General features: G+C 35.7%; 1 non-coding gene across 1 annotated transcript; it reads right to left on the bottom strand.

Moving 5' to 3' along the window:
* Window positions 1–3648: 3648 nt before the first annotated feature.
* On the bottom strand, window positions 3649–3737 carry TRNAY-GUA (transfer RNA tyrosine (anticodon GUA)). Its single transcript is given in 2 exon segments — window positions 3649–3684; window positions 3701–3737. It is a non-coding gene; the product is annotated as a tRNA-Tyr (tRNA).
* Window positions 3738–20416: the final 16679 nt, after the last annotated feature.

Raw genomic sequence — 20416 nt, forward strand, 5'->3', positions numbered from 1 at the left:
CAACATGTGTGGCATTTGAGTGTTATTGTGACAACAATACATACACAGTTAAATGCAGTTCCAGTACTAATTTCACAACCCCGATGTCGTCACACCCTTTAGCCCGAAGCCGGCCCACGACATCTGGCGTTGCCCTGTAGCCAATCCGCGAAACATGGTGTCACTGGCACATGGCTAGTCCCAGACTCCCATGGCATCGTACCAGCGTAAACTAGTGGATCCACACCCTTCGGTGATCATCCGGTAAGGCTCACGCCCTCGAATATAGAGCCGGACACTCTTAATACCTGGAACAAATTCAGAACCCCGTTCCTACTTGCATTTCAACCAAAATACAACACATGCATGCTCATATAACTAAACAAACCGCACCTATTTGGTAATCGAAAATCATGGTTTTCCAAACACATACAGTTAAACAAGTCAAGACATGACCATCTCTATAACACAGTATAAATCACTATATACATTCGGTTTTCTACAAAACCAGAGATGCAACTCGATACCCCTTTTTTCCCAAAACTATAATCATGAAAAACCTATAGCTTTACCTATTAGATCCCCCCAAATGAGTAACCAAAATGCACACAGGACCGTGAACCACAGTTCAACCAAGTCTGATTTCAAAAATAACCGACATAAACTGAATCCCCTTACCTTTTCCCCAAATAGCAAATCCCCAACTCTAAGGCCCCTAAACAACAAACCAGTTCCAAAACCTACAACGTACAACACAGAATATACTCACGACTTCGTACTCTACCAAACTACTGGATCAGAAATGAAAACTGAGCCTTACCTCGATTTTATGCCAAAACCCGAAAATCTTCGAAATGAAGATCCAACCTGTAGAACTTGTAGAAAATCCTTCACTGATCCTCGTGGTAACTTCGGATTGTTGAATCAAACGATGAACGACGAAGAAATAGAGAGAGAGAGAGAGAGAGAGAGAGAGAGAGAGAGAGAGAGAGAGAGAGAGAGAGTGTGTGTGTGTGTGTATGGTGAGTTTCTAGAGAGATAGAGAGAGGATATTTAGATTTCTTAGCTGAGAAGTAATGGAAATTCCTTTTTATAGTCCTTGATCTGGCCGCCCTCATCGACGAAATAGCGTCCTCGTTGACGAGGTCATATAGATAGCTCGTTGACAAGGTCACAGCTCGTCGACGAGACGGTGACCTTGTCGACGAGCTTGAGATTCATAGTTTCCCAAAATCTCTCGGCTTCTCCTCATTGACGAGCCTCTAAACTTCGTCGACAAGCAAAACAAAACCTTCGTCGACGAAATCTGACTTTGTCGATGAAGCCTCCTTAAATTCCAATTTTACCCTTCTCTCAATTAATTAAACCCACCTATCACGGTTCAGGTTCTTACAATCAGATTGTAAAGCTTACATCAAGGGTTACAAATATTGATTAAATACCAACCCTATGCGTACATAAGACTTAGACTATATCTAAAACACTCCTATAACAATCCCCAGAGGAAAATCCTTCGAAATATCTCAATCTATTGATCTCATGATTCAAAATCCGTAACTTGCGTCAAACAAAACCGTCGACAGTTTCAAGCAAACCATTAAAGGAAAGATACTGAGAGCGAAATCTTGTAGACGATTGAAACCGTTGACGGTTTGATACTGAGCGCAAACCGTCGATGCAACCGTCGATAGTTTTCCTCCTACAATCTCCTTTCTTGTTCTTTGCATCACTATGCTTCCCCGGTACATGCGTTCCACTTAAATATGAGCCACATCTCTAACAAAAATTTATTATTAGGAGGGTAGTTCTAGGTCTCTAATTTTCTCTCTAAAATTTACATTTTAGAAATTACTTTATTATTTGTCTAAATGATGCTCGACACTTCACAATAAATTTAGAAGATATTGGAGAAACTTACCTGTTTTATTTTGGATGTACATTTTATTTAATATTTATAAAACCACTGTACTTTAAAAAAGAAAAATGAAATGATTTTTTCTTAGGTCCAAATATTGACCTATTTAAAATAAAAAAGTTTAAACGTAGACTTACCTAACATTGTTAAATTTAATTTTTTAAAATACTCTCTTACTTCTAAAAAGATAATAATATTTTTTCTACAAAATTTATATTTTTGCATTTGTATATATGATATACAAAAAATGTTGCAATTTTTTTTGACTAAATAAAGTTTATTTTTTATTTTCAGATCAAATTATAGCATATGTAAAATAAATTTTATAAATTTAATTTAGTCTAATTTTGATTGAATTTACTTCATTTCAAGGTTTTTTTTTTTTTTTTTTGTATTGCTTTTAAAATATAGAAAATATTTTACCACAAAATATTTCAATTTATTAGTACTTTTATTAGTTCATTATTATAGTATAGATATATATCATGTTAGTTTAACTTGTTTTTTAATCAAATGAAAGTTTTTCTTTAAATTCAGACATTAACTTCTAGGTTTTCTAAATAATCTAATTTAATTTTGATTAAATTACTTTCTATATGTATGATAGAAATTTACTTCTTTTAAAAATATTCGGACTTAATTTTAAAAGATAAGAATATTTTGTCAATAAAATGATCTACACTATCCATATACTTCTACATATAGTTTAAAAATTATTTTCTTTAGGAATGTTTGCTTGATAGAAGTTTGCTTTTAAAAATAGGAATTATTTTTAGCTTTTAGTCTTTCTTTAAAAGGATGAGGTTATTTTTGTCCACAAAATGATTTCCATAATTCGTACTTTTATATATAGTGTATATCTTTGTATATGTATATACTGTATTGTACGAAATTAACTCTTCATGAGAAGACCTCAGAATACTCCAAAAATCTAACTTCGATTTTTTCATAATTATTTATTCATAATTGAAAGCTTTTTTATTTATTTTGTTTATAAAACTATGAGATGCTTGTTTTTCTCCGGCACGTTATTCAATTATATTTTTTATATTTTTAAATTTAATTTTTTATAATTTTATTTTGTTGTTTTTTTTTTTTGACATTATAGATCATAATATAAAATTTGTACAATTCATTTCGACTATAACTATAAATGACTAGGGTGAATTTAACTTATAATTTTGCTTTTAAGAAACGTGCATATACATAGTTGTATTTTTTTTTAATAATTTTGTAATTTTATAATAGCAGTTATAATGCAAGTCTCATACGAAAGCTCTAATAGTTATTATTCTTTTCTAGATGTGTGGGCTTCCATTTGATTTTCTAAAACCACAAAGAATAAAACAAAAGAATTAAATTATTTAAAGCCTAAAATCCAAAAAAGCCAGACATAATTTTATGAAAGTTAATTATAATTATATTTTTTAAAAAAAGAAAAAGTAAATACCTAAAAATGTATTATTTTTATGATACTAATGGATAGATAATATAATTTAAATCATGGTACGCAACACCAAAAATGATGTCGTATTTAAAGCATGACGAGATATTATTATTATATATTAAACTTTAGGGAGTGATAATATAATTTAATCTAATAAAATTTAAGAAATCCGGGATGGATGATATAACTAAGAAGTTTATTTATTTTTGGGGAAAATTAAAAAAATATAAAAAATCTGAGCTACAAAATAGGAATGTTACATAACTAATAAGTCAATCGAAAATTTAAAAAAATATAGGAAAATGTATCCGACCTGCCGGATTCGAACCAGCGACCTAAGGATTGCCGATTAGTACAAACTACAGTCCTCCGCTCTACCAACTGAGCTAAGGTCGGACGGCAACAGGGGGTTTCAAGTGTGGCTACTGAAATTTAAGCCCAGGCCCTGCCACAGCCTAGAACTCTCACAATATATTTTAACTATGTTTCCGTATTTGATGGTGACTGCCCCACGAAGGATTGATTATTGAAGCTACGGAGCTTTGAGTCTGATAGAATTAAAACAAAACCTAACTAAAAAGGTGTTGGTTAATCCAAATTAGAAGTATAATTATATGTATATATACTACACTTAAAGGAATAGCATCTCAAATAAATTAACCTGTGCCAAATTTTCATCATATATTTTGTTAGATAACTCATCCTAAAAACCTAAGTGTTAAGGAGAGAGAGTTAAGAAGATCTTATACTGGGCTTGAAACTGCTCACAGATATGATGTGAGACTGGACGGACATTAATACTTCCCCTTGAGTCAATGGGGGAAATGAGGCGAGGAAAAGTCAAGCTCACTGAGGAGCTAAGCAGCGAGGAGAAGTCTAACCCACAGAGGAGTCAAACAGCCCAAAGCCCAGCTCTGATACCCTATTAGAGAACCCATCCTCAAATATATTTGAACCGTTGTAATGATTTGAGTAGGAAACATTGAACTGCCAAATTTTGGCAGAATGGATAGAAAGGAAAAGCTAAATAACCTTTATTGGGACTTTTATATTGTGAAAACCAAAGTGGAAACCACAATACACATAAAGCGAAACAAAACAAAACAATATATTATGAAAAAAAAGTGGATTATGAAAAAAAAGTGGCATTCTTTTATCTGCAAACGCCAGCATCAATCCTCTTACCAACGTCTCATAGTTTGGTTTATGTTGAGACACTGTGGGTGAAAGTGGGGCAAGGTTAGTGACCACCGCACCTAATGGCCTACTTTTTGCCTTTATTTGATTTTCATCATTGTGATTTTCACTATTTTTATGGGTGGCATGGACAAACCAAAATATAGTCATTTGCGTTAACTAATTATATTATTTTAAGGGTGTGCAACGAGCATGGTGCATGTGTCACTCTTTCGCGAATCATTTTAATCAAAGGAATGCCAATTGTAGCAACGTCCCAAAGGTTCAACTCTCAAAATATGAAGATCGAAACTTTGAATTGCCTCAACTGAATGGCTAACTCGAGATCATAAAATAGGGATAATTTATGTGGTGAGAAATGGGTCGCAATATAGTCTAATGGAGTCACAACTAACCTACTCTTAACTTAGGTGAGGTTAGAATACCTATTCATCAATATGATACCAGTTCATTGGTCTCTAAATTATTCCTATGTCTAAGAAAATCGATAGTTAATAGTCTATATTACCAGGTCGGATTCGAGAGTACGATTATGTAAAGGAAATGTACTAGCATCCCTTTACACCCATCCAATGGGCGGTACTTGATTATCCCCACATTATTTTGATAATTAATTAATTCAAATTCAAATTCTTTTGTTTATTCATTTACCTGGCCTTTAATTCCGAGAGCACTTGCATAAGACAAAGACCTCCCACCTTCAATCCTTAAAGGTATGTGAAGACATAACTTTCAAGACTAAAAGAAAACTTAGTATACAAAGTTACAAACATAGGTAAGAAAAAGATATACAAACAAGAAAATTAAACATATATACAACACAACTAATATAAAATTTATATGCAAGATGCACCAAAATTCAAATTTTTTAATAGAACCACTAATGAAAGATTCAAAGTAATTATGTTAAAATATCTGTTCCTTAAGAGGTAATTGAGGACCAAAGAATCCCAATTTACCATGTATTCCTTATAGGGATGGTGCACATACACAGAGACATGCAAGCGCACACACGCATAAAGAAAGAAAAAAAAAATACATTTATGCAGCAAACAAAACACACAATAAGCAAGCCACACAAGAAAAACCACTAAAATATGACCACAACTAAGCAAAAATAGTCTTAGAATTTTTCTAAAATTTTGCCTATTTTTCAAGATTTTCTATAATTTTTCAAGAGTTTAAAGGATTTTTTCAAAATTAATTCATTTTTTTCATTTTTTATTTTTTTTATTTTTTATTTTTTTGCCCAATGAGTCAAGAAAGACTCATAAAATTTTTCCTACTTTTTCTAATTCTTTTGAGTTTTTGGCAATTTTTCTCAATTTTTTTTTAAAAAATTTTAAAGAATTATAAAAAGTTTAAAAATGATTTTTAATTAACAAAAAAAAAAAAAAGGTGGAGTAGTTTAGGTAGTTGAATCAAGTCAAATTGGGTCAACCAATTTGACCAGGTTAACAAGGAGGACTCAAATTGACTTGGTTTAAAAGAAAGAGAGGAGGTAGGAAATGCCTGGGTTTGCCATGTGTCACCCATCCAAGGGTAAAACATGCCAACCCAGTGAATGGCCAGATTTTTTTATTTTTTGAAAAATACTAGAGGTGACACGTGATAGAGTGACATCATGTTGACATCACTTGCCATATTAGTTGACACGTGGCACTCTGCCACTAGATGGGATCAAGATGCACATATCACTAACATGACAGCGATCCAACTGTCTACAAAAAACACAATGCAGATGGCTAGGATCGCGCCATGTTGCCAGGTGACGTTACCTAGGACGTGCGGTCCTCGGCGAACCACATGTCATCACCTGATGGGTGACATGCATGTGACCACTATAGGTGAATTTTTTTTTAAAATAAATAGTCTTTGGAAGGTCTTGGGGCTCCCGACAACTTGTGAAACTTGTGGAGCACCATTAATCTGCAGAAAACCTGGCCACTATAGTTTATATATATATTTCTCTTTTTCTTCTTTTCTCCCTTTTTATACCTTTCTTGCCAGTTCTCTCCTCTCTCACCCCGTCCATCTCTCTTGCCAACAACACTAGAAGTCGTCATGGCAGCAACGGTCACCGCTACACAATGGTGCCTCCCCAGGTATCCCCTCTGCTCTCTCTCTCTCTCTCTCTCTCTCTCTCTCTCTCCACTTTAATCTCTCTTTCTTTCTTTTTGATCCCTTTTCCACATCTTTGCTTTAATCCTCTCTGCCTTTCCCCTCAATTCCAAATCCAAAACGGGATTTGAGGCCTTAGGTAACCCCACTCATTCTTGTCTCTATCTCAATCTCTCTTTCCTTTTCCTCATTTTCCTTTCTCTTCCTAAGCTTTCTCTTGCTTTCCTATAAGCCAAACAGTGAGGAAAAGCATTTGGGTTAACTAGAGTTGGGTCAGGGTAACCTAGGTTGGGTTAGGTTTTGGTTTAGGGTTCGTTTGGGTTTAGTTAGGGTTAGGCTTGGTTAAGTCTGGTTGAATTAGGCTAGGGTTGGGATAAGTTGGGTAAATGGGTTTGGTTAGGTTTTAGGATGAACTTGGGCCTTAGGTTGGCTTAGGGTTTGGTTTGGGCCTAATGGGTTAGGGCTTTAGTTTTGGATAGGATTAAGTCTGGGTTTAGTTTAGGTTTTTGACTTAAGGTTATTAGGCTTTATCTTAGGATAGGTTGGGTTAGGTTTTAAGATGGGCTGACCCCTCAAGCTTAGGTGGGTTTTGGTTAGGTTGGGCCACCCGGTTGTTGGGTTAGATTTAGGTTAGGACTAATTTGGGTTTGGGTCATGGGCTTGTTGATTTTGGACTTAGGCTTTAGCTTGGGCTAATTTGAGTTTGGATGGTTTGGGTCATGGGCTTGTTAGGCTTTTAGTTTTAATTAGGTTGGGCCTCAAGTAGTTGGGTTTGGAAGAATGGGTTTAGTTTTAGGTGGAGGTGGGCTTGGAGCTTTTTCGTTTAAGTCAAGGTAAGGTGGGCAGGCTTGGGTCTAGGCTGAGTTGGGTTTAGGTTAGGGTTGAATAGGCTACAAGTTAGGTTGACTCAAGTTAGGGTCTCAAGTATGGTTTCATTGACTCGAGTACGAGTTAAGTTGACTAGGGTCATGGATAAGTTGACTCGAATTTTGGGTGTTCTGAACTAGGTAATTGGGTCAAATTTTTAGGTTTTTTTGGTATTTTTCGCAAGATTTTTTGTGGGAGTTTTTGGAACTGAATTTAGGTTCTGTTTGGGGTATTTTGACTTAAGGTTCTTTGTTCATAAACCTATTATCATGCAATGAATTCTAACTCACAATCATCCACAATATTCACCACATCATGCCACTAAAATAGCTTAAGCATCCATGATAAATAAAATAGGGTACAAAGTACCTACCTTTCTACTTCTCTAACTAGGTTTGCCAATAAATTTATGCTTTCTTCTAACTTCTTCTCTTTGCATTGTTCACTTCTCTTGTCTTTGAATGGTTTTTTTTCTCTCTCTACGATCCCTTTATTATCACTCTCCTCTCTTTCTCATATTGCTATCTGAGTGACTCTCTTGGGTCTTCAATCTCCAAAGTCCCCCCGAGTCTCACTTTTATCTCCCTATTTATAGACTAAAGGAGGGGGCATGACCTTAATTGACTTTAGATTCCTTTGAGAGAAAGTAGGGATAGTATAGGGAAGCATGATCTAGGAAGCTTGTTGGGTTTTTTGCTGCAAAGCGGAGTAGGTGGGGAAAAGGGTCTACCTACAAGGGGACTCCATAGGGGCTAGGCTAGGCAGACTTAGGGCTTTGAAATTTATAAGGAAATACCCCCGATTGTTCTTTAAGCTCAGCACAAGCCCATAGCGAGCCTCAAACTCAAAATTAAGCCCATGTTAGGCTTTAAAACTAGCATAGACCCACAGTAAGCCTCAAATTCAAAGCCAAGCCCAAGTTGGGATTTAAAACCAACATAAGCCCATAGTGGGCCTTAAATTCAAAACTAAGCCCAAGCTGGGCTTTGAATCCAGTATAGGCCCACAATGGGCCTTAAATTTAAAAGCCAAACTTAGTACTTGGGCTTCTTTGTTGTGCTGCTACTAACCTTGGCTTCGATTTTCTTGCATGTGCAAATGTGAGATCTCTTGGAAAGGTGGTCCAATTGGAGCTTCAAGCACGGCCGAGGTTGTATTTTTCCTTCTTTTTGCTTTATATATATATATATATTCCTTTTCTTTTTTGGATGATGTAACACAGTAGAGAATGTAAACAATAGTACATTTGTATGAAAACCTAGTGAATATTTCATTTTAGAACTAACAGAATCAAAATGAGAGAACACGTCCAAGCAAAGACCTTAGATGACACCAAAATCAAATTTAAAAAGAATAAAGAAAAAAATTTAAGATTTTGCAATATAATGATCAGACAAAATGGGGTATCTACACTAATAATTTGCATACACAAACATTGATTAGAGTAATCTTGCATTTTCTTGCTCCACCACTTATTATCATGATTATTGAAGTTTCATTGCAATTTATAATTAAAGTTTCCTCGCAATTTTTCTTATCTAGTTGTCTTTGATCTTACACTTATTCCAACTTTTTTTGTAAGCATTCTTTGAGAAAATATAAAGAGGCAAGTGTCACAACTCGAAAATATAAAACTGTCTCTCATACCATAATTGTAACGACCCAAACTTAGTGGGGTCCATGGGCAACTTTCCATAAATTAATTCAATGCATGCGGTGGGAATAACTTAAACCTTAAATACCATACTAGAGTACTAAAACCATCACAGTTACATTGTTTGCATAGGTACATCCAAATAACCTTATTACATCCCCAGGAAAAAGAAAACATATATAAATAACTCAATATCACACAGTACTTATAAAGTTATACTAAACTATAATAACTAACACCCCGCCTTGAAACTCGCTAGGCTTGATTTCTCATATGTTCTAAAATGTGAAAATATTTATTGGGGTGAGACACTTCTCAGTAAGACGGAATAGATTATTATTAGTGTGTGGAAAAATGAGTTTTTATGTAAGCAAAATACATCCATTAATTTAACTTTAAATAAAAATGTCATTTATAAAATGTAACTCACGCCTATATAATTAAAAATACACATTTTCTTTCAAATCATAATTTCGGCTCAACAAATAGCCTCATTTACATAAATCTATAAATATGTATAGAACAACCTCCCTTTTTGGACTAACGACACGTTTAATCCCCATGATGGGTTGTGGATCCAAAGACTGGACTTAACTTAGTTGATCAAACTACAGTTAAGTCAAAGTAATATGTCTGTAAGATCAGTTTGCCTACCTCAACCTGGTGCGGACTCCAGGAGGGTACAACCCTACTCAGGTCAAACCGACTATCAACTGTCAATACTTCCACAACAGTGTGGCTGCACTAATATTTCTTTCTAACTACAATACCGAAATTTCATCACACCTAGTCCATTAGGGTTCTTAAAACATATAATTACAATTAACGTAATAAAAACAATATAATGGTTTCCTCGTTTTCTCAACATAATAATCATAAAAACCTTTCCACACTATTCCCAACAATCCATGAAATAAGTATATCACCATAACACTTACATATATATATATATATATATATATATATATATATATATATATCCCATAAAAATCCCAACAGGCTTAATTATATAAAAGATGAATTATTCTCATGTCACACAATTTGAGTGATAGATCATAATTTAATAAGTTTTGATGACACTGCACAAGGCAAAGAGCATAGCTCAGTAATTGATGACACTGAGGTAGCAGAAGAACTTGAAGAAGGAACCAAGTTGCCCTTTGGATTGCACTGAGTACATCCAAGACACACACCACACAATCTTCACAAGGCACTGGGTGAACTAAGAAGGGTGAACACAGGCATTTGGTAAGGCAATGGATGACCTGAAAACATCAATGAGTGTTGTGCTGGCTCTCGCTACAAGACTTGCAACCACAGGATGAAAACAAGGTTCAACCGAAATGTCCGTCCAGACCAAAATGGACATTGCAGGATTCTTCTGCTTTTTCTGCTGAAATGGGTTGGTATGAACTTTGGGTTCATGTTATGTAGTAAAGGGATCTATCCTTCTCATTGTGCCTAAGTGCTGCTATTCTAGGATCTAAGTCTCCAAATAACATTTCCCCTCTGGTGTTCGACATGAGCAATAATATTTTCAGGGAGAGGAACAATGTGTCAGGTGTCCCTCCTTTTGTGGGGGACATGCATTAAATGTGGGTCAATTTTTAATTCGTGTTTTGGCTTCTCAAGAAGCATGTCATGCATGCTTGTCTCCCACTCAATCTCAATCCATCCGTAGAGCTTCTCCAAGTTATGTGTCACGAGCTAAGCTTGTTCAGGGTATTATGCTTGCCTGTGACCGCTTATCTCGTGTGCTTGGGACGAGTTTCCATCATGTAAATATTAGTGTAGGGTTATTTTCTGTTAGTAGTGTCTTTCTATGCCAAATAAGGCAGTATGACTCCTCGGTCACTTTAATGTTTCCTAGTTTTAGAGTGAGAATGGCCTAAAAAGCTCTTTAGGGGAGGGCGAGTGTTCATCAGTTATTATAAAACTCACTAGCTATTGTCAACGTGTTTAGCCTACTTGTCTCCCTCGCTAAACACACGATGTCAACGAAAGAGTTGTTAATGAATTGCGTAGATTCAATGTTTACTACTTGCTTGCCATTGCTTTCATGAATGCTCACTGTTTTCGTTGCTATTTGAATAAATGCTAATGAAAGTGTTTCGTGGATGAATGTTGGTAAATGATAGGTTGGTTAGTTAAACAAGAATAATTTAGCTAGCGCTGCACGACCCTTCACAAGGGTGTGAAAATAGTTGGACCATGACATTTGGTATCAGAGCCTAAGGTTGAGTTACTACGAGAATTCAGTTACCTTCGTTGTTGGATTTGGAAAGTTTTGGTAAGTGACCATGGCACCAAACAATGTTGAGAGGATCAGCGTGCTAGAAGCACAGGTTGAGGCAACAACCAATACTGTGGCCGCGGAGGTGGCCCAGATGAGAGAACTTGTTGATGAAGTGATGGAATCACAAAAACATCAAGCAAGTTTGATAGGCGACATGTTAGAGGACTTTCGCCATACAATTGAAACTTTGCAGTCGCGGATGGCTGATCTGGATGTAAAGGTGAATCTGATGGTTCTTGTTACGGGGAACTCCAACACTCCGGGAGTTGGCAAGACCAAGGTACCCGAACCCAGGACGTATGGGGGTGCCCGTGATGCCAAGGAGTTAGAGAATTTTGCTTGATGTGGAGCAGTACTTTTGCATTATGAGGATGGCCTCAGAACAAGCAAAGGTGGATACTACGACCATGCACTTGATTGGTGATGCCAAACTGTGGCGGCGTACCAAGTACGGAGAAATTGAAAATGGAAGCCGTGTAATCAATAGTTGGTCAGACTTGAAGAGAGAGCTCAAGGCCCAATTCTTTCCTGAGAATGTTGAGTATAATGTAAGGAGAAAATTGAGAGATCTCAAGCATACGGGGTTGATAAGGGAATATGTGAAACAATTTTCTACTTTAATGTTGGATATTTAGGATATGTCGGAGAAGGACAAGTTGTTATATTTTCTAGAGGGGATGAAACCGTGGGCAAGAACTGAACTTCATAGGCAAAGAGTTCAAGACTTGTCAACTGCACAAGCTGCTGTAGAATGCTTGACTGACTACACTGGTGATGATACCACTTCGTCCAAACAGTTCGGCGGAGAGGGAAACAGTAGAAAGTCTTTCAAGAAACGCAAACCTAAGAGTGGGGGAGTCGACTCTAAATCATCAATCTCAAAGGAAGTTTCATCGTCTTCCGGGTTCAACACACCCAATAAAAAGGGGAAGAGTAAAATTTTGTGCTACTTGTGTGGTGGATCTCACAGAGTGAGTAAGTGTCAACACAAGGGATTACTCAATGCCTTACAAGCTTCCACTTTAAGAAAAGATTTGGAAAGCGAGAAGGAAGAGGACAATGCCCTAAGGGTGGGTTCAGTGCGGTTGGTGAGTGTAGACACCCTATTTTTGCCCTAACCAAATAGAACAAAGGAGTCCCTTCTCATTATATTATTATTATTATTACCTTATTTTTATTATTATTATTTTCTTATAATTATTTGTATTATTTATTATTGTTTATTACTAGTATTATAATTTGTGTTACCTTACTATTATTTTGGGTATATTTTTTAATTTTATTTATTTATTATTATTATTATTATTATTATTTTCCTATATTATTAGTACTTTACTATTAGTTTGCTAGTATTTTTATCATTATTATTATTATTTTTCATTTTTATTATTATTACTAGTAATTTTATTATCTTTATTTTATTTTTACTTTACTATAATTATTTTTGTTTTCCATTTATTTTATTGTTATTATTTTTGATATTATTATTATTATTATTATTATTACTTTTTGTATTATTACTCTATTTTTATTAGTATTATTATTATTATTATTATTATTATTATTATTATTATTATTTTACTGATAATATCTTTATTATTTTTATTCTTACCATAATTATTTATTATTATTTACTATTAATAGTAGTATTATTTTTATTATTATTATCTTATGGATACTTATATTATTATGATAATTATTATTATTATTATTATTATTATTTCCTTTTTCATTATTACCATAAGAATAAAAGAATAAAAAAAAAGAAAAAGAAAAAGAAAATCAAAAAAGGGAAGTTGTTTTAGGGTTTTTGAGATTTTTTTATATAATGGCAAAGAGGGGGTAGCGCACAGCACAGGGGCGCGGTGCGCGGCACAAGGGGCGGAAACCAAAGAAAATTTTTTTTCTTCTTTTCTTCATCTCTCTCTCACGCGGATACTCTCATCACAGCCGCTGCAACAATCATCCAACCTCACGACCCTCTCTGACCATCCTCTAGAATCCCATCCAGCCGAGCCCCTCCATCTCACTGTCCCACGACCAACAACCTCCATCCACGAGCTTCTCTCTCACACCCGGCCTCCGCCACAAGCCAGATAGCCGTTGCCAACCCCATCCGAACACACCAAACAGCAGCAGCTCTCGCTTCTTCGATGGCAACAACCGTCAACCACCACCGACGTCGGAAGAGTTCTCACCGTCATCACCGCAAACCATCCTCAAATCACCATCTCCACCGCACCAGCAGCCCCATCTCCCTCTTCAACTCTCGGCCACCTTCAGGCTTCAGTAACTGAAGCCCCAGACCTCCTACTAGATCTCCCTCCTCCAGCGGTCGAGAACAGTCACGGTCGAGAGCAGCCAAACACTCCATCACTGTCATCCAGGAACTCCGACCAACCTCAGGGCCAGCTTTTGCTCCAATCATCACCGCTGCACATCCACGGCAGTACGACGATCCCTGCAACTCTGACGACTCCAGCGTCTCCACAGCTCCGGACCGCCACACCAACACTGCTGCCCCTGTAACTCTCCATCACGCACACAGTCACGGCAGCACTGCTGCCCCTGCAACTCCCGTCACCGCCTGCTTCACCCACGCCCAGCCCCTATCCAGCCACGACTCCCTTCTCCGGGCCCCCTCTGTAAGTACCCGCTGCAATCTCCTGTACGCACACACCACACACACACGCACACGGACCTCATGAACACTGTATCTCACACACACAGTACACATATATATTTATATATTTATTAGTGTTAATATATATATACGCATATATTGGTTTTGTTTGAGGTTTTAATACTTAAAGTTTAAATTTTTGGCATCTATATGTATATACTATATTGACCATATTAGTATTATTATTCGTATATTATTGATAGTAATATTATTATTATTTATATATTATATTATTATATTGTCTGTATATCATTATTAATAATGCTATTATATTGTTTGTATATTACCATTAATAATATTATTGTATGATTTGTACAATATTTCTAATATTGTCATCACATTATAGGTGTATTGTTATTATTAATGTTATATGATTTATATATTCATTACTAGTAATATTATTATATAGTTGGTTTATTAATATTAGCATTATTATTATATTAATTATATTAGTATTAGTATTACGTAGTTTGTATATTATTATTAATTACATGATTGCTTTATGCTTATATTACTGGTTTGTATATTACTATTAGTAAAATTACGATATGATTTGGATATTATTATTATATTAATTATCATATTGATTTTATTAGCATTAATATTCTATTGTTTGTATATGGTTGGTATTATTATTATGTGGATTGTATCAGCATTGTATTATTTGTACACTATTACCTGTATTATTATTATATTATGGAAATATTTATGTTATATTATTGTAATTTGTATGTTGTTATTGTTAATTGCAATATTAGTATATTATTATTAAATGGGGAGTTTTTATATTGTATGTTTACTGTCTAGGGTTTTCATTATGGTTACATTTTAAGTGTTAATATTATTATCATTCATGTGGCAAGGATTTTCATTGTTGTATGTGTTTGGTGTTTTTGTTATCAGTGCGTTCATTCAATGTTTAATATTTGTACACTTAGGGTTGTGTATTAATTTTGGTGACTATACTGAATAGGTGTATATTATTTTTCCATTATTATTTTTCCATAAGTTCATTACCATCTTGCCATTTTTCTTGGTTTCCATATTTTAATTATTGTTGTTTATATATATCAAATACTAATTGATTTATTTTTCTTGGGTGCAGGACTTTTTTTTTTAGGTTCATGCTAAATATTTGCTTTATGTTTGAATACTATTATTGGATTTGTGTTATTTAAGTCATAGTTCTTTAGGGTATATGCAAATGTTGTGGTTTATTATTTTTTATCATGTATGTATTTAGATAATGCGGCAATATATTGTTTCATATTATTTTTATTATTATGGTTTATTAGGTTATAAGGATGTTATGCATATATAATCTAGGTATATTGGGGTTTATTATGTTATTTCCATTATCCTGTATATGATATAATTTATTATTTTGTATTATATGTAATATAATAGTCTACCATGTAATATTGTATTATGACCATATTAACTGTTTAAGTTTGTATATCAAATTTGGTTTGATTTATTACTATAAGTCTAGAAGTTACCAAACTGATTATTTGTATATTAGTGACAGCTTGAATAGGTTTCCATAAGTTCATTATTTGCTTCCCTTTAATTTGATTTGCTTTATTAATGGAGTGCTTATATACGTGTGTATTGTATCTGTAATGGGGTGTCAATATTAAGGTAAATAAAATATGTATATTATTATTACCATACATAGTGTTATTATTCCTATCATTATTTATTATTATCCTTTATCATTTATTACTTACTATTATTATCATATTTATTATTTACTATTGTTATTTATTCGTTATTATTATTATCATATTTATAGTGTAGCGTCGTAATATTAATATGATATTATTAATAGGACTATTATTATAGTAATATGTTTTTATTATTGTCAATATTGTCATCACTTATAATTATTGCTAGTGTTAAATATTTTTAGTATTTTTGTTCCTTGGGTATATTCATATTTTGTATTATGCATTATGATATTTATTTTTATTATTTTATAGTATTATTTATTTTCGTGTGTATATTATCCCTATGATTTTATTGCGGAGGGTATTAGCCTTCGGGCTTCACGTACCTTAAGCTCTGAGGGAATATATGTATATATTTATTTATTTTTTTCATAGGTATTTATAAATTCATAAAAAGGAGTAATTTAAAGACTTATTAGATTAACTTAGGGGTAATTTCAAATTAATTAGGTACCGTTCGTAAGAACGGGCGCGTAGGGGGTGCTTGTACCTTCCCCTCGCGTAACCGAACTCCCGAGCCTAACTCTGGTAACATAGACCCATTCTACCCCTAATGGGGTAGTAATCACGTGTTCTAGCCACACTAAAAGGTTAGTGGCGACTCCGACATTCCATGTTTTTCCTTGAAAAATTAAAATTGATTCGCCGCACGGGGCACACGCGCTCCCGGGACGTCGCGACAGTGAGCGCATTGGAAAAGCAGGAAAAAAACACCGAAAGTTACACAAGTAAAAGGGTTAATGTTTGTGGACTTGAGGATATATGAGAAGAGTACCCGCGCTATGGTGGATACGGGGGCTACTCATAATTTTGTTTCGCAATTGGAAGCATGGAAACTCAACTTATCCTTAGAAAAAGATACAGGACGCATGAAAGCAGTTAACTTTATAGCCCAACCTACTCTGAGAGTAGCCAAGCAAGTGGCTGCAAAGCTTGGACAGTGGGAAGGTTATGCGAATTTCACACCGGTGCCATTGGATGACTTTCCAGTCATTCTAGGAATAAAGTTCCTAAGGGGGACGAGGGCAGTGTCGATGCCTTCGGCTGGTTCCCTGTGTCTAATGGGAGATCACTCGTGCATGGTGCAAGTCGTTGCAATGAAAGGAGACGACGAGAAGTCCCTTTCAGTCGTACAACTCAGTGAGGGATTGGGTTAGGGTGAGCAGACACATCTAACCATGGTGGTGGTAGACAAAGAAGTAGGCCAAGAGCTGGAGCCTACGACCATCCAAGCGGTGTTGGATGAGGATAAGGAGGTGGTGTCGGATAAGCTACCCCACAATTTGCCTTCACGACAGACTGTGAAGCATGGTATCGAGTTGTTATCAGGAGTGAAACCACCTGCTAAAAGGCCATGTCGGATTGTACCTCCAGAGATAGTAGAGTTGGGGAAATAGCTTGATAAATTGGAAACGGAATGTGTTCGCTCTTCCAAAGCATCGTTGGGAGCATCGGTATTGTTCCAGAGGAAACATGAAAAGTATCTACGAAAGGTGTTCAATAGGCTGAGGGGAAACAGTCTGGATGTAAAGAAAGGGGAGTGCTCTTTCGCTCAGCGGAACAACAAATTCCTTGGTCATGTGATTGAACACGGTCGTATTCGAAGGGGTATGGAGAAGGTAAGGATGATTCAAGAACGGAAGATCGCCATGATAGTAAAGGAGTTACATTCCTTTCTTGGCCTTACTACATACTGCAGGAAGTTCGTTGAGGGGTATTCGTGGAGAATAACTCCAATGACAGGACTACTGAGGAGGTATTATTGGCTGCACACGCGGGATGATGTGGTTGATTATACCAAAACTTGTCTCACTCACCAACAAGATAAGGGGGAGCAGAAGAAGTATGATACTTTCATGGCCGCACCAAAGTACTGTTTGGCAGAGGAGACGACACAATTGTTCTTGGGGTGTTCCCCAAGTTATTATTTGTGACCAAGACTTAATGTTCACTAATAACTTATTGACAAAATTTTTCAAGATATTCAGGTCACATATTGACATCTCTTTGAGTTATCACCGACAAATAGACAGACAGATGAAGAGATTCAAAACTACTGAAAGAGTACTTGTGCTATTTTGTCAACGACAACCAGAAGAATGGCGTGCAACTACTTGATGTGGCTCCGTTCTGTGGCAATTCTCAAAGGAGTTCAACAACCAACAAGGGCACTTTTGAACTTGTTACAAGCTAGCTACCACTGTTACCTCACAGTGGGCGAGCCGTATAGACGAAAGAGTCCTAGGGCATACATCTTCACCATAGAATGGAGACAGAATGTAGAGTTTGCCCAAGCATATCTGGAGAAAGCTTCTATACAAATAAAGAAGTGGGCAAATCAGAGGAGAAGACCGTAGTTTCATGTCAGCTGCCTCAAGTCGTTCAACGTCGACACCAATGACCTGAGCAGAAGTCAGTCCAACATAGCAGAGTTGAAGACAGTGCAACCTAACAAACATGACGTTGAAGAGATCCTTACAGACCGAAAGTTCATATCATCAAGGAAGAAGCGGCAGAAGTTCCTAGTGAAGTGGAAATGCCTTGATGACAAAGAAATCAGATGGATTTCTACGGAATATTTGAAGTCGTTCGTGGACAAAGTTAAAGTGTACCTAGCGCCAAAGTCTACGAGGACGTTGACTGCATAAGTAGGGGAGAATGTCATAAGCTAAGCTTGTTCAGGGCATTATGCTTGCATGTGACCACTTATCTCGTGGATTGGGATGAGTTTCCATCATGTAAATACTAGTGTAGGGTTATTTTCTGCTAGTAGTGTCTTTATATGCCAAATAAGGCAGTATGACTCCTCGATCACTTTGATGTTTCCTAGTGCTAGAGTGGGAATGACCTAGAAAGCTCTTTAGGGGAGGGTGAGTGTTCATCAGTCATTGTAAAACTCACTAGCTATTGTCAACGTGTGTAGCCTACTTGCCTCCCTCGCTAAACACACGATGTCAACGGAGGTGGTCTTAATGAATTGCGTAAATTCAATGTTTACTGCTTGTTTGCCACTACTTTCATGAATGCTTACTATTTCCGCTTCTATTTGAATGAATGCTAATGAAAGTGTTTTGTGGATGAATGTTGGTAAACGATAGGCTGACTAGTTAAACAAGAGTGTTTTAGCTAGTGCCACACGACCTTTCACAAGGTTGTGAAAATAGTCAGATCGTGACACTATGCATTGAGCGCAAAGCACAGCAGCAAGCCGGCTCTCCCCCTAGTTTCTCTCCATTCTTAATTTCCACCAACAGCAGAGTTTCATCTCCATTCTGATTTTGACACATAGAACCTCCACCTGCAATAGCTCCTCACGTCTGCAGAGCCGCTCACACCTGCAGCAAGCGTCGGTGTCTTCTTTACTGTAGCAACTTGTTGCTGCCCTTTCTCTCCTTCTACTCCAGCTGCGTATTATTATCAGCATATTGGGATTTCTCTAATTGTGCTACCTTGGTTGGTTGTTTGGAGTTTTGTTCACAATTTTTGGTGAGGCCTTTTCATTTTACTGCATTTGTTATATACTTTTGTATATTTTGTAAGGCTTGTGCCTTCTGTATCCACTTTGTACAAATTTGGTGATAGTGGATTTGAACCGTCATGTCTCGTGGACGTACCTCAATATTAAAGAAAATCACGTTAAATTTTTTGTGTCTCATTTTATTTATTATTTGCATTATACCATTAATTTACTTGTGAGGATCATTCGTGTATATATATTTCCAACAAGTGGTATTAGAGTCGTGTTCTTTGGACTCATTAGGTTTGTGTAAATCATGGATGGTAATGTTGGTTTTATGATTAGCTTCAATCGAAGCAATTTGGTAACTTGAAAAAAAAAATGCAAGATCTTTTATTTTGCAAAGATTTGGATGGACCTATTGAGGGTGATAACCGAAAGCCTAAAGACAAGAGTAATGATGAGTGGAATAGGCTTAATAGAAAAACCGTTTGTGTCATTTGACAATGGATTGATAATAGTATTTTTCAACATGTTTCTACCGAAATTTCGGCACATGAATTGTAAAAAAAATTAAAGGATCTTTATGATAAAAAATCGGCTACAAATAAAACTTTTCTTTTCCGAAAATTGGTGAACTTGAAATATAAAGATAGTGGTCTTATTATCGAACATTTGAATGGGATGAAAAATATTATCAATCAATTTGTTACTATGAAAATAGTTTTTGATAATGAGTTGCAGGTCTTAATGTTTCTTAACTCTTTGCCGGAAAGTTGGAAGACTTTGCTTGCGACAGTTAGTAATTTGGCTCTCAATGGAATTGTTAGTAACTAGCATCTTGTTGAATGAAGAAATTAAAAGAAAATCAGTAGACTCTTCTCATTTAGAGGCACTTGTGATGGAAAATCGGGGGAGAGGTAGAAGCAAGAGTAGATCTTCTCACCGTAATGATAAATCAAAAGGCCTGTTTAGCTCAATTTCGAAAAAAGATATTAAGTGTCACTATTGTCATAAGAAAGGGCATAAGCGGGAGTGTAAAAAATTGAAATTCAATGAGCAAAACAAAA

This window comes from Malania oleifera, chromosome 7 (assembly GCF_029873635.1).
Source record: "Malania oleifera isolate guangnan ecotype guangnan chromosome 7, ASM2987363v1, whole genome shotgun sequence".
Classification (NCBI taxonomy): Eukaryota; Viridiplantae; Streptophyta; class Magnoliopsida; order Santalales; family Ximeniaceae; genus Malania; species Malania oleifera.